The 15,653-nt window shown below is 47.1% G+C and overlaps 1 protein-coding gene across 15 annotated transcripts in view; it reads right to left on the bottom strand.

The window, feature by feature from the left end:
• LPP (LIM domain containing preferred translocation partner in lipoma) overlaps positions 1–15,653 on the bottom strand; it is a 332,629-nt gene that overhangs the window by 310,750 nt on the left and 6,226 nt on the right. The gene's annotated exons all lie outside the window — the stretch shown is intronic.

The following is a 15,653-nucleotide window of genomic DNA, read 5'->3' on the forward strand; positions in this document are numbered from 1 at the left end:
AAAATAAGAGTACAGGGTGAACCACATCATTCTTCTCTGGCCTTGGGCAGAGTGAGGGAGCTAGAAGGCGCCATTTAAGGCATTTTGAAGCTCATGGGGTTACCATTACTGCGAGCAGAGCTACACCAGCAGCCCTCCCCCTCAGCACAGCCTTTTCCCTCTGGAGCTCTGTACAATTCCCAGTGGGGACTATCTCGCCCTTTCCTGAAGCTGAGAAGCAGGCACCACCTTCTCTTGGTGAGAGAGCACAACCTACTCAACGTTGTGCATTCCCCTTCTGCAGATGATGAAGATAGAGCAGAGGGGACAACCAGGCCACGTGGCACAGGACATGCCAGGACACATGTCAGGGTGCATCCCACAGAGACCAGCAGCATCTGAAGCACGCACTCTTTCCTGTCGCCATCAGCCCCTGGCCAGCATCCCGTCCCAGCCATATCCTAGTCACTCTAATGCCCTATCTCTAACCATGACAAGCACAAGCTTGTCATTGCAGCTCAGCAAAGAAAGTTTCTGCTATTTGCTGCTGTCACTATGGAAAAACTCAGTTCAGACTTGTTGGTTGTACCTGTGCTGTTCATGATGGTGCACGTGAGCCCACAAATCTGCAACACACAAGGAGCAAAATGTGTTGGTGGCTCATGGTCCAAGCCCCTTCTCCCTGTGACACAGTGAGATGGCTTCCTGCCCTTCCAACACCCCTTGTCCCCCATGCAATGTCTGAGGCTACAACATTCAGGAGAGGGGCAGGGCTTTTGCCTCTCCCAAGCAGAGGGCACAAGTCCATTGTGCCAACACCACAAGAGCACACTGAGCTTCATTCTGGCCCAGCTCAGTCCCACAGTCCCTGTGCTGGCACCCAGCCCTGATTCACCACAGGGATGAGCAGGTTTGAAAGTCCCCAGGACCATCAGAGCTCCCCTAAGGTGTTATAAGGAGAAAACCAACCGGAAATTCCAATGGCCTCTCCCTCTCACTGCAGGGATGAAGATGAGTAACTGCAGAGGTTTACTGCTGATGAACTCAGCCAAAGAGCAATTTCTCTCCATCCATCAATGAGGAGACAAGAACAAGCAAATATTATGGTTGTGCATGTTTACTTTTCATTTTAAAATGATGTAGAGTTACAATTTAGGTGCTTCCCACAGGCTCCTGGCAAAATGCCCTTCACTCTTATCTGCAAAGGCAGGAGACAACAACACTCCCCTCTGATTCCAACACTATTTCAGTTCAACTCACAACAACCCCTCCAGGAGCTCCAGGTAAGACAACACTTCTTGGAACTCAACCTTTGTTTAAAAAAATCTTGGTTCAGGATTGGCTCTCACCAGGTTTAACTCACAAAACGTTTACAAGATCAGTGATAGGATTTGGCCAGTCGAACTGCATCTCCCTGGCTTTGCTTCCCACATCAGCTGTCCCTGTCACCTGTGACTGGGTTCCTGCAGCAAGGTGAGCAGGACACCACATACCCTCCTTGACGCACCCAGCTGAAAACTTGCTGTGAAACCAGCAGCAAATTAGGCACTCTATCCTGGCAGCACATCCACAGCAATACTCACCCAAGCCAGTCTATCAGACTACTCCATTAAAGACAAAATTATGAGAAGAAGTTCATTCACTCACTGGCTGACAATAGTGATGCTGTATTACTGACAGTAAGAATCAATGTTTCTCAAGAAAAAAAATAAATATGAACTTAACACACAAGTACAGAAAGCAACTTTTTCTGTTTGCAGATTTAAATCTAAAACCAGTAGTTTACAAGGCCTGAATTTAAGAATCAGTCCTGTGTTATTGCTTAAGTTTTCTTAGATTTTTCAGATTTTTCAGGAATGGACAGTGGAAAAACCTCTGCAATAATTCCAAGTTTTAAAGAGCAGAAGTCAGCACTTTCAGAAAAACAGGCACCCCTAACATAACTCCATAGTGGCCACGTAGAAATAGAAGTAACCAGACACCACAGTCCCTATAAATGAAAATCTACCAGTGAAAATGACTTCAGCTAATTACACTTCTCCCAAAACAGCTTGGTTTGAATGGCATCTGTTTTTCTGACTACTCAAAAGCTGCATTCACTTTTAATCTCCTTTACACTTGAAAGTGTTACCAATATTTAGAGTCTATTTATTACTATTATTATATTTATATCAGCATAGCTGTACTTGTTGAAGCCCAGGTGCAAACACCAGTTGAAGTGGGATAAAGCGGCCTCGTGCTGGGATCCTTTGTTCCATTCCTTCAAGAAGCAGATGGCTCAACCTGACAGCCACAAGGAAAATTGTCATTTTAACTGTTCCAGTCACCAATTTTTAAACACAGACAAGCTCTCAGCCAGTCACCCATCAGCACGAACTGACATGGGTCCCCCCCCTTTGATTGGCAGGTGCATGAACAGTTCCCCAGATGCCAACTTCATTCAATCTGACCTTTTCACTTTAAATGAAAACCACTTAAAAGCCTGCCCTGCTCTGACATATGTCTTTTTACGTCTTTCCCACTCTGTGCCAATATACGTGTTATTTGCTGGCCGAAGTTCCCCAACTCAGAAATCTCATGTTATCTCCTCCACTGCCAGAGCCCTGACCCTCAGGCACTCTGGCCACTGCAAGCACTGAGGGAGCTGTCTGAGATCTCCACATTCTCACACATTGGAAAAATCAGACCCCTTTCACACAAACCTCAATTTGGAGTCCAGCTCTGACTTAAAATTCAGCTTATAAGCATTGGTAGCTTTACACCTGAACACAGCCATACACAGACAGGTACCCATCTTTCTACACTGGGACAGTGACACGTGCAGGATCTGGCCCTAACAGCTTTCTGTGTTAGCATCTGTGCTTCTCAGGTTTCATGGATTAAAATTAAACTGCTCGATTCAACAGTACACCGCTGAAGTTATCTAATGAAAGGATCACACAAGACAACAAAAGCTGGGGAAGTGTTTCCCCTGCTCTGCTGCCAGCACAGCACCTGCTCAGGGAGTCACCAACACAAACAGCCCGGCTGCTGCCTTTTGGGGTGTCAGATCCTGTGCTGGTGAAAAGCAGGGACTCTGTGAATGGTTTCAGTCTGCAAGGAAGCACACACCCCTCCTAGATAGCACTGAGCACAGAGATGCTTCCAATCCCACCATAACCCCATGTGTCAAAATTAGCTGTAATGGGGCTTATCACTTCCGAGCGCCTGGTCCAGCTCTCGTCCTGGAGGAAAGCTGATCCCGACCACAGCACAGACCATCAGCTTGGGTGGGGACAATGAGCTCCCAATAAGGGAGCCAACTCCCTGGAAGCCCCTGTGTGCTGCAGGGTGCAGAGCCTGGTGCTAAAAGCATTGCCCCAAGGGAGCCCCAAGGTCCTCCAGCAGTGCACAGCAGGCGTTGGGACCAGGATATATATTTTCGTCTTTGCAGTCCCATTTGATTTCAGGTTTGTCCTGGCATTCATTAAACGTGACTAAAACAAGAGGGGGAAAATGAGTTAGGAGAACGGGGGGAAAAGAGAATACTTCAGCACAGAAGGGATGGGATCCAACTTCCACTGAAGGGATGGCATCCAGCGGCCCCAGAGATTGGTGTATTATAGGAAATGAAAAGATCATTTGGAGCAGAACAGATCTAAACAGCTGTGATACACCTCTACCTATGGCATCCCAGCAGCCACCCTGAGCTGGAGCCACTGGGCCACAATGGCCAGGAACCAACCCAAAAGCAGGACCAGCCATGCTGCACTGCTGTTATTTTAAATGCCCAAGGACAGCTAGAAAAAGAGAGTGGCTAAGGAACGAGAGGAATCAGCGTGTCTGTGCCAGAAAGCCTGCAGGTCCCATGCTGGAGCAGCCTTTCAGCAGCTCCTGCCACTGCCAGCAGCACTGCCTGTGATTTACATGTCTGTAACCAACACCAGGATTGGATCCTGTACTTTCAAGCACAGACTACTGACCTCACACTGCTCACACTCCCCCAGCTTACTGGAAGATTTTCAAAACAGCCTCAGTGAGTTTTATTTTCATTTTTATTTTTTCCCCTCACTGTTTGCTGTCTGCATTTCACTAAGCCTGATCAGAGACACCCTGAGCAAGAGGGGGGCACTTCACTTTCTCACTCTCACCCCAGCTTCTTGATCAAAGAAGGACAATAGATCATGCAGTATCAGAGTACCACAGAGCCTGGGTTTCAAACAACAGATAACTTTTCTCAACCCAAAACATGAAAGATGCCATTCTCTCACTCCCCAAGGAATGGCCATCCTCCTCAGGCAGCTCCAGTAGAACAGTGCCCTAATACACCTCTTGTGTTTAAGGTGCTTGGTCAAGAAAAACATACAGAGTGCTCAGGAGCACAGGGAGCAGAGCAGGGCTGTGCCCCAAGGCAGGAGCCCAGCCCAGGGTCTCTGCAGCCTGCTTTTAAGCTGAAATCCCCTAGCGTAGAGGTGGCACATGTTTGCTGTGCCCAGTCTAAGGGGTTTATTGTAATGTTTTATAGTAAAGCTTAATGTTCCCTTAACCATTTTGGTTTTAAATGGCTAAAATCTGAAGGCAGAGAAAAAGGCCTGCCATGCTGCCACCACAATGAAACCCTTGGCAGCATGGCAGGCTCTCTTATCGTGGTCCTTCAAGCCATTTGTAAAAGAAACTTTTAAAACTTGGAGCCTTTATGACCAGACAGTCTTCCTGTTCAAGGCTTACATTTTTTGCCAGATCATTTGAAAATAGTAACAAATAGCTGGCAGACAACTGGATTCCACACTCCTGTGCCCACGTGGTCAGACTTGGTATTTTTGAAAACATTATAATCCATAGAGATGTTTAAAAAAGCAGAATCAACCAGGATCAGTAAATCCCTCTGGTTAAGAAATGTTTGCCCCTTCAAGCACTAACCATCTCTTTTCACCTTCATACCTTAATATCAGAAGTATTTAAGTCCAGGACTGGCCGGCCCCCATCTCAGACTTAAAACAAATACCTCCAGGTAGGATGAGCATGTACTAAAAATAAACTACAAAAAACCAAAACTTTCTCAGTGTTGCTGCTCCCCTTTCCAAAGAGCTGCTGGGAGAGGCCAAAGAAGCTTATTCCTTCAAGAAAAAAAGGAAAAAGCTTGGATGGGGCAGAAAGGCCCAGGTAAACGTGGTCATGTGGCAACCACCCAGCAGCATGTGGAGCAGCCTCACCACTGACTGCACCTCATAAAAATATTTCTGTTTTCAACAAATATTTTTACCATCACAAACAGGATAATAGGAAAAAAAAACAAGTTTTTTTTTTTTTTTTACAAGAAATGAGTTGCAAGCTGACATTTCCCTCAGAAAGCTCAATTTTGAGAAAGGACCCATTTATTCCAAATATAGATAAAAACTTCTGGAGCAATTCTGAGAAGATGTAATACCTGCTCTTATTGCATCTGAAAAGCACGAGGTCCAGAGATGTCTGTGTATGCATCTGCCTTCTGAACAAGAGAGTGCCTCCATCATAGATGGGGACTGAGACATGCAGAAGATACATTAAAAGGCTGGTTTAGTTCCTAAATTGCCCTCACTTCTGCTTGAAGCCAGACTCCTGACTGAATTTGGCCCTTATGCCAAAGGAATGAAAAAAGAAACAAATAGTAGGGGCAGTAGTTGAAGCTCTGCTTTTCCTCCATGTGATGGAGAAACTGGGCAGCTCCCAGAGAGTTCCACTCCAGGGGAGGGATAATGGCAAAGGCGCTGCCCTTTACTTTGCTGTGGGTGACAGCCTGCTGTGACCATCACACAGAGCCCTGGGCCTTCACTGCAGACAAAACTGCTGCCCCTCTCCTTCCCCAAAGGACATCTGAACATCACCACCACCAGCCCTGGGGTGTGCAAACCCCAGCCTCACACTAATAACCAGAACAAAGGAGCATGAGAGGGTCTCCTGCACTCACAGCAGCACAGCAAGGGGAAGGAAAGGCAATCCCAACACCCCAGCTCTGCTGTCCCACAGCACAGCTGCCCAACACCCATCTATCCAGCACAGCGAGCTGGTGAATTGCCTGCAGGATGACACACAGCTCCATGCACTTCCCCTGCCTGACAGGAAAGGACTTGCTCCCCCAAAAAGTGCCAGAGTGGGGACAGCACATGGCTGTCAAGCACCCAGCCCTATACATGTTCCCATCCTACCAGCTGGGACTTGGGCACAAGAAAAGGGAAGGTGGCGGAGCTTGGATACCCCTTCACCACCTTGTGCAAGAGAACCAGCACTCACAGACTTCCATGACAATTCTGTGGAATATTCTCCCACCAAAGGGGCTTAATTAATTGTGTGTAAAAGGAGACTGTGATTTATCACAAAACTTTTCAGCACAGTAAGGGCAAGTATTGTCACTTCTTTACTCTCCTTAAAAATAGATGATGAAAAGGATTGAGACCTTCCATGGCATTGCACCTTGACCTGGAGAAGTAAACACACTGAACTTTCACTGTATTTCCTTTATTATTTGCCTAGAGCACCAACAATTACTACAAAATTGCATCCCTGAACCTCTACGATTCGGTTCCCTTTGTCTGCATTCCTGTTTCTCAGTGAAAAGAAAGAAGTTTATGGTTTGCAAAGTAACAAAGTTAGCAATTACACATCTCCCAGCAGCCCTACTGGAACTCACTGGTGCTCGCAGGGAGAGATCACACTTCGTCCCATGTACCTGATGGCTTCTCAGCACAAAGTTTTCTTGGCTACTAATTTTCTCTGTTCTTCCAAGAGTTTTCCATGTGATATCCTCCAACCTGCTACACCTGGGTGCTGTATTCCAGAAGAGTTCAGATCTACTCACTCAAAACATTCGCTACAGCGCGTGATCGCAACATCACACCGAAGGTACAAACCTCTCGAGACCAGCAAAGGGCTCTTCAACCTCCTTCTGTCTCGCTGTGTGATTCACAGGAGCACCTCACAGCATAACACAACCATCACACCTGTCTTCACCTACTCCTACCCCACCATACTAAGCTTGTCAGCAGGAATTTTGTCGCCAGCATTTGAAGCCAGTATTTGTTACCAAGCCAAGTGTTTTTATTTTTTACTCGGTGATGGGGAAAAACAGAAGGGAACCGCGGAATCTTTTGGAGGCAAAGATCTCTCCAGGACTTGCCAGACTGTACTTTCAAAAGCAGAATTGGCAGAGAATAAAGGAAATCAGCATCCAATGTGCAAGCAAGACCAGCTCCATGATAGCCATCAGCCAGACTCAAGGAGCATTAGTGACTGCAGTTGGGAAAACAGAAGGCAGAGGAGGAGACAGAAAGACAGACTAATACTGCTCCTCTCACAAGAGGTACAGACATATGGTCACCACCCAAGAAGGAAACACAGAATAAAATGAGGGGGGACCTTTGTGATCAGCTGCAACATCTTAGGCATCAACGGCCAAGCACAAGTCAGCACATGCCAAGACTGACCACACAGCAGTGTGTGAGATACCACGCTTGGCCTTCAGCCTAGAAACAGGAGACACGCGTGGGAGCAGTGTGGGAAGAGCTGGCAAGCAAAGGCCATGTCCTATCAGGGCTGTGAATCTGCATGTTGCACACAGCAGCTCACAGCAGCCTTGCAAAAGCCATTTGCCCATAGCCACCATATATATAGTTCCAACCCCCAGAAACACAGCTGACCTGACCACCAGGTCTTTATCAGCATTCACAGAGACCATAGAAGGTCAAGAGAGCCATCACCCAGGAACAGAGGACAAGCACAGCAAGCTCAAAAGGAACTTGACAGGCCAAAAATGACTGCAGTCACAGAGGACCAGGACTCTCTCATGTCACTCTCTTTTTCTGAGGCGTTCAGAGGCAACAAAGCCTATGACCTTTGATTAAACCATGCTACTCTCACAAGAGGGGGCGGCTTAGGGGCTCAGGAACTCAATAAGAAACTATTTATCTCAAGGTCATGGGTTCATACCCTCTTCAAGTTCTTTTTTCTTAGTCAATTAAAACAGGAGACTTGATCTGCATTAAAAAACCCGTTGCTAAGGGCACAGCCAGATACTGCCTCATCAAACAGGCAGATTAAGAAAATAACAGCCCCTTTGCTGCTCCCTGCACATGCCACAGCAGAGCACAGCAATTTTGGGAATGCTCCCTGTGCAAAGTGAACACAACTCACTTTTGTACCCAGGGTGCAAAAGCAAACGGGCATTGCAGAGGAGCGGGCACAGCTGCCATCGCCAGCCTCTACAGCAGGTCAAACACATCCATTTCCAGAGCATTATGAATGGAGCTGATCCTGTCCCAGCCTCTGAACCTAGTCCTGAGACATTCTGGCCCACCCTGGCACCATTCCTTTGAGAGGATGGATTTTCAGCACTGACTGCTGCCCGGACAGCCATTCCTCCCACCCCAGCTGGAGCTCAGAGGCACAAACCCCACCATGAGGTAATGGTCAGGATAAACAGAAGGCTGGAGACTTGCTTCTGCTTTTCTCACACAGAGCAAAGAGCAGTTGCAGAGCTCAAGGCCTGCTTCCAGGGAGCCCAGCCACTTTGGACTGGACATCTTTCAGTCCTCAACCCAGCAGTGCCATCAGACAACCCTCCAATTTGCACAGAAAGAGCACAAACACTTGCATGGACACAGAACCAGCTGAAAAAGCAGAAGACCCTCTGACCCCTTCCTGCTGCAGGTACAGTCCTGCCAAGGCAAAAACTTGACAGAAGCAGAGACTGGGCAAACAGAAAGGAAAGGAGGCATCTTCCACTGCAACAGCAGGCCCACTTCGACTCATGAATCAAAGCTGATGTATAGCTGAAACCAATTACTGGTAGAAACTAAACTATCTAAGAACTGAGGTTCCTGGTAGTCAGCACACACACACATTCAAAACCTTTTTTTTCCTTCTTGTTGGTTTTTAGCCCTCAAAAGCCAAGATAAAAACACGCTCTGGCACACAGGGTACACACATTCACTTCTATTGCCTTTAATGGCTTCCGACCAAGAAAACACATCCTCGATCCCAAATGCAATTATTAACTTCATAACATTTTTAACAACCCTGTGCTTCTTCTATAGTTACCCTTTGGTCCAACAGCAGACAAAGGATTCAAGCACAAATTCCCTGTGCACCAGGATGGAGCTGCTGGCCCTGACGGGGCCCTCCCATGCATCAGGGCCAGTGCAAAGTAACACGCACACAAGCAAGGGGTTTGGACACAAATAGGAAGTCAGCATAGTTTTGCTCTGTTCACCAAAGATGGTAATTATTTTGGAAAAGACTACATACCCTTTTGGCTTTTAATTAGCAGCAAACCAAGTCCACTTGGCTCCTATGAGCAAGAAACTATTAGGGGTTATGGATCCCCAACCAAGGTAAACAAATCTGTACCAGTCCTTCACCCCCAAAATAACTCCTGATTGTCAAGCACAGTTACCAGGGGAATGAATAGCTGCTCCTGCAAGCTCCTCACTCAATTAAACTAATGCAGAGAAAATGGCTGGGCAGCAGCCACTGGCAGCACAGGCTGGAGTCAGACACACACACTTGGTGCAGTGAAGGGACTGCAGCAGGTTCAGAGCAAGGACAGACAGGACAAGCAGCCCACAGCCCCTGTCATCACAGAAGACACCCAAGACTTGTCCTTGAGGTGCTGAATGGCAAAATCTGGTGAGGTCTGTGCCCGGAGGAGACTCCAGGAAGTTTTAACTACATGCAGGTATTCAGTGCTATCATTTATATTTCATGGAGACTGATGAAGAACTGACTGAGGAAACACCTAAGGAAAGTGCTTGATCCATTAGTAATCCTCAACTATCCCACTGCTGTTCCAAGCACTTCACTTAGAGCTTTACAATTACAACACTGTCTAAAAATCAGGACAGCCACCCAGCCAGAGCAGAAATAGAGGCCAGCAGAAATGAGTATGATCCTCAGTACTTCTTGAAGACTTCTTGAATCACAAACTGGAGAGTCCAGAGACAACTCCAGAATAAATCACCACTTTATTATTCTCAGAGGTGTTAAAGCTTGCAACTAAATGTTGACAGTTGGGGAAAGAGAGGAACTCAAGCAAAGGATACAGTCCAACCAGGACTTTACACACAACCCCTAAGGAGGTGGACACGTCAACACATGGACAAAGGCAGGCAGCAAACAAAACCCACAGCTCTGTCCTTTCAACTAGACTGTAATAAAGTGGGAGTGTATAAACACATTGCTAAATCCCATTCTCCCTCACCATCCAAAGGAAGCTGTGTCTTTGATGTCAGTGGAAGCCCAGGCAGCCCTCACACAGTGGCAGAGCAGCCTGAGGCAACAGCAGCAGGTGCCCTGCTGAGCTGAGCCCACACAGCCACCAACACACTCAGCTCCAATGGGATCCTCTAGCAGGTGTTACTGGAATCCTGGGCATCTCTCTAGCAAAGTGCAATGATATTTAACTTCCTTATGGGCTCTGGAGGCTGCCAAACATCTGTTGGGATTAGCTGGTTCATGTTTGAGAAGCACACACAAACGCTAGTGTAAGGAAGGGGCTGGCCTATTTATGGCTGGGAATGCTGGACCAAAACCCAAACCCACGCACTGTATTTGCACATAGGGCTGCATCTCCCCTGACACATTTCACTGCTTTAGCATGGAGGCACGAGGTGTCCCCTATAGCTTACAGCCTACTTCTGGTCGCTGGTAACTTCAGTGAGTCATACTGCTCCCCTCCTCCACTTTACCCCATCCAAATGCACAACTGACTTTTGCTAACAGGCTGGGCCAGCACAGCTCTACCAGGAGCTCCCAGAGGGGGGTTGCCCTTTGTAGGGGAAAACCACTTTCCCCCAAGCTCATCCCACGCTCTGGAGTGCTGCAGATCACACCCTCAGCCCACAGACCTCCAGCAGGCTCCCCAACACCCAGCTGCAGCTGATCAGCCACCCAAATTCCTCGTGGCAAGGGACTTTACAAGTTTCATGTTTCTCTTGGGTGTCCCTCCCTCACACAGCGGCCTCCTGTGAGTAAGGGCTGAGGAATGAGACAGCGAGTATGCACAGCTCAGAAACTGCAGCAATAAACAGCCATGGGGGAGATGAACTCCCCAGGAAGGACAGCAAGAGCCCAGGTGGGTTCAGATTGAACTGTGCACATTTGTTATAGGGACATCAGTGGCAGAGCCACAGCAGCCATAGATTCCCATGACCCAGAATTGCTTTGCACCAAGTTGCAAATCCCACATATACAGCTCTGCTCTCTGTCAGAAGCTACTGCTTCCCTTTCCTCCACACATTTCAATACTTACCAGGTCTTTATCTTAGTCACAATCTGCTAACAAGCACTTTTTACATCTTTTTGATCTTTGCTCATAATCAGTCACTATGTTCACAAGTCAATCATTCTGGTCTTCTCTCAGCATTCTTCATCTCCCAGGGCAGGACCTCCTCAGACCCAGACATCACTCATGGGTGCAGCTTGTGCTCTGTGCTTGCCTTCACAGGAATCTGATGCACACTGTTTGCCAGACTCACAACTCTCCTCCAGGTAGCAAAACAAGTGCCAGGCCCAGCCCAAGATGCTACTGGTCAAATTTGGAGATATGGACAACACAAGAAAATCTTGGCTATGGGATATGGAAACAAAAAACAAAGGACAAAAGGAACCCAGGAGTATAGCAGTACCATACCCAGAATTACTCATGTCTTTCTAAGATGGATAGGTCTTGTCCTTCTGGAGGTCAAAAGCACCTGGAATCACTTTCATTCTACATCAGGTAGAATTTACACAACTAAAACACACAAAATATATTCCCACTTTAGCAGGTACCTCTGCCAAGGGAGTTGAAACTAAATGAGATGAGCCAGTGACTTTCTGATAACACAGTTACTTTGCACATCCAGCTCCACCCATGAAAGTGGGCACACCCTTAATCAGGCATGAATCAGATCACCTGAGACATGAGAAATTTATCAAGAGTTCTTGCAAAAACCCATCAGGTTGCTTGTGCCTCACTGCACTTCAAGGGACAGGGAACACCAACACATGGAGTCCTGAAGCCAACAAAGCTGGAGCAGATCACTTTCACTTGGACTTCTGGTACTTCATGGCATAACCCAAGACCTGACACACCACCTCAGGTGTGCAAATGAAAGCAGATTGGAGGCTGAGGCCACGGCATCCAGGGAAGCAGGGTGACGTGGATCTCAGTACGAGAGCCCAGAGAGTGGCCTGATCCCAGACAGGGCGGGGACAAGCAGCACAGGGGATCACTGCAACACACTGGAGCAACCCCCTCTGTCCTACCCCAGGGCACAGCACAGAACAGCAATACACCCCGCAGTGCAAAGGTGAGGTGATATCAAGCCACCTGCCCTGCATCCTCAGAGAAATCTGATACCCAGCTGTAGGAACAGTGCCCACAACACACTGCCTGTAGGCTGTGTGTGCAATGAGGGCATGGAGTAACTAACTCCATCCAGAATGACTTATAAATGAACACACCCTGCAGGGATCCTCGTGCGTAGTAAGGCAACGAGCTCTGCTCTTACAGCTCCTTCTCTCAGGCTACGTACGATGTAGTCCTTAAAAATTTCTCAACTGACTTCCCCAGCCTCCACACACCCCAAGTTCACAGTTCTCCCACACAACAGAGCAAAACATGCCGTGCCAAGCCACGGAAGGAGACACACAGGCACTCTGTGAGCTGCCATCCTTTCACCCAGACACTTCAAGGACCTGGGTGGGTGCCGTGCTTTAGAAAGACATGCTCATTTATATTGTTTTAAGTCCACCTGCTGCTCTGGCCACATTCCCAAACCTCAGATGCAGAGGGAGACACTCAAAGAGGACCTGCAAGCCAAGAACCCTGCGCTCATTCCTGCAGCAATGCAGTGGTCCAAGGCATCATTCCTAATTTCCAAAATATGCTTCTGCCCCACAGTCCTTCATTTAATGCCACTGCTAAAAGTCTGCAGATGTCTGCACCACTAACAGTAGGATCTCCTGCTCTGTATAAGGCTGACTCTTCACTGCAGTGAGGCTCTGGTCACTCTGCATGCTACAGTAGGAGAGAAGCCTGACATCTCCCCAGTAACTTTAACTCTACTACACTTTGTTGTTCCCCATCCATCTGCCTTGGGAACAGGTTAGGATTTGGGTACAGGACAGTGATAAAACACTTGCTTATCTTCAGGCACACAAGTAACTGCAGAGTTCAGCTGGATTACTCATACACTTGAATTTCAAACTTACTATGCAGAAGGTTCACCAAGACCTCCTTAAATGGCAAAGATGCAATGTCGTGTTTTCCAAGCTCAGCTCTGCATCCCAAGGAACTTGAAAAAGAAATGGAATCTCTGAAAAAGCACCAAAGTTAAACTGTGCTAAGGAAGGCATAATTCTCGTTCTCCAAAAAAATAGCCTGCAGGATCAGAAGTGATAAATAAGCTTTAAAAGAAGCTTTAACTGAAGCTTTAAAAGAAGCTCCAACCCTGACAAATGTCAGTCACACTTTACATGGTAAAACAAGTCACTGAGGAAGCATCGAGCAGATGATGTGAAGTCCTCATTACTTCTACTCCTTGAAAGATGTTTTTATACATATATACCCCCTGGACCTTAACCACTTCTGTGGCTCATTTCTGGACCTCCTCACCACCACATTTCAGTTCCAACAGCATTAAGCTGCTCTAGCCTCCAAATACCAGAGGCAAAGAACAGCTTCCACACTAAGCTAGGTATTTTAATACTCATTATTAGTAAGGTAAGTACAGGTTTTGCCCCCACTCAAAGATAATGATGATCATGCATAAGAGGCAGGTACAGCAGGAAATATAGGAGAAGATAAGCATAAGCGCAAGGAACAGTTCAGAGTAATCTCCAGAGTTGAGCAGAAAAGATGTTAACTTCAGTCTGTAATTACAAACAAGTCTTCCCAATCATTCCTTTGCGTTATTATCAGTTATGACTGCACACTTAAGAGAACAACCCTGGTCCAACTCCTTTTTACTCCAAGATTTCAGAGTCAAGGGTGATGTGAGACAGCTAGTTACATGCCTCTTCAAGCCTCAGTGTCCCACCAGTAAAATGGCAAGAATAATTTTCCTTCACATTGGGAAGGCACTACAAAAATAGTTTCTCCAACTTCCAAAGTGCTCCAATGAAAGAGCAAAGAGTGCTCCAGAAAAGCACAAAAGAAAATTAATAACTCTGCATTCTGTCTCAAATTTGAACAGTACATGGTAAACAAGGCTTGGGGCCACACACTGCACAAAGAGAAAAGCAACTGAATAGATGCTCATTAAGTATCACCTTCCACTCCGTGCACAAAGAGTAGGTGCTCTGGCAATTAAGTGGTATATCATAAAATCCGATTGCAGGGGAGGCTGAAATTAAGGTTTCAACGACCTTCATTCTGGCATTTCATAGCTTTGGAGCACTCGGACTTTGCAACTTTAACACCGTTCTTTTAACAACTACAGGTTTCCCACGTGGCTGCCACAATCACTACCCATTTTTTTCTGGGGCTATCCAGATTATAGGTTTGTCTTGCCCACACTAATACCTTGAAGTATCTCTCAAGGTTTGCCCAAACCCACGATAAGCAAATCAAGTCCCTATCTCAAACAACAAGGCGTGTCAAATCCAAGCCAGCTGATGTCCCTCAGCAAAGAGCTTGAACAGGAACTGCACTGACACCCAGGCTAGTGAGGCAATGATGATGCAGCAGCTGGAGCTACAACCACTTATCAGCTGCTAATTCAATCACTCTCCCAGCCCAGCCGCTGCTGCCTGCACTGTCTGGGAGACTCCTTGCTTTCATTCATGCCTCACTAAGTGGAGTAATTCAAATCTGTTAAGGTGAGGTAATAAACTGCTGAAACAGAGATCTCCTTAGGGTACGTGCACACAGCACGTTGAAAATGCTCATGCACGTTACTGACACAGAAACCACCCCAGCTGGGCTACAACCACCACAGCCTCTGCAGCAGGACAAACCACAAGTCACCTGTAACAACACCCCAACATTCTCTGTCCAAAAAGCAAACCTCACTTCTTGCTATCTAATTGCAAAAGTTCCATACCTTCTTGTTGATTTCTTATGGGCAGCTCCTTGCAGCACTGACTTCTTCACAGCACAACCAACAAACTCCAGCTCCCCTCTTCACCCAGCTAACCCACTCTTTTGTGGCACTCATCTTATTGGACACAGCTGTGGCCTGTTAAGGGCAGGCCTGTTCCTAATCTTTGGTGATTAGAACAGCTGCAACTCCTCAGATGTGAGATTACCCTCTCCACTATTTTCTTACATTCTATCCCTCCACTGAATTCCATGCAGCAGCCACACCACTGAAAAAGCTCTACAGGAAATATTTAAACATAACAGAGCCCAGTTTAAGGGAAGGTTTGAAGGTGGACCATTTCTAACCCACCACACAGTGCAATCCTACCCAGCCCATGGGGCTCCACAGATCCCTTTTCAAGGCCTGTGGGACAACCTGCCAATTCAGTCTCCTCCATCCCACCTGCCCTTGCCCAGCTGTCTGGGCTGGTCTCACAACTGAGCAGCTGGGTCCCAGCTCCTCGGCAGTATTCCAGCCCACAGCCCTGACACAGCCTCTCCATGTGAGAAGAGATCAGGAGCAGAGGGAGAATAGAAGATGACTCCAGCTCCCCGCAATGAGATCAAATGGCAAAAAAAAAAAAATGAAAATAAAAAA

The sequence above is a fragment of the Zonotrichia albicollis genome, chromosome 9 (assembly GCF_047830755.1).
Source record: "Zonotrichia albicollis isolate bZonAlb1 chromosome 9, bZonAlb1.hap1, whole genome shotgun sequence".
Taxonomy (NCBI): domain Eukaryota; kingdom Metazoa; phylum Chordata; class Aves; order Passeriformes; family Passerellidae; genus Zonotrichia; species Zonotrichia albicollis.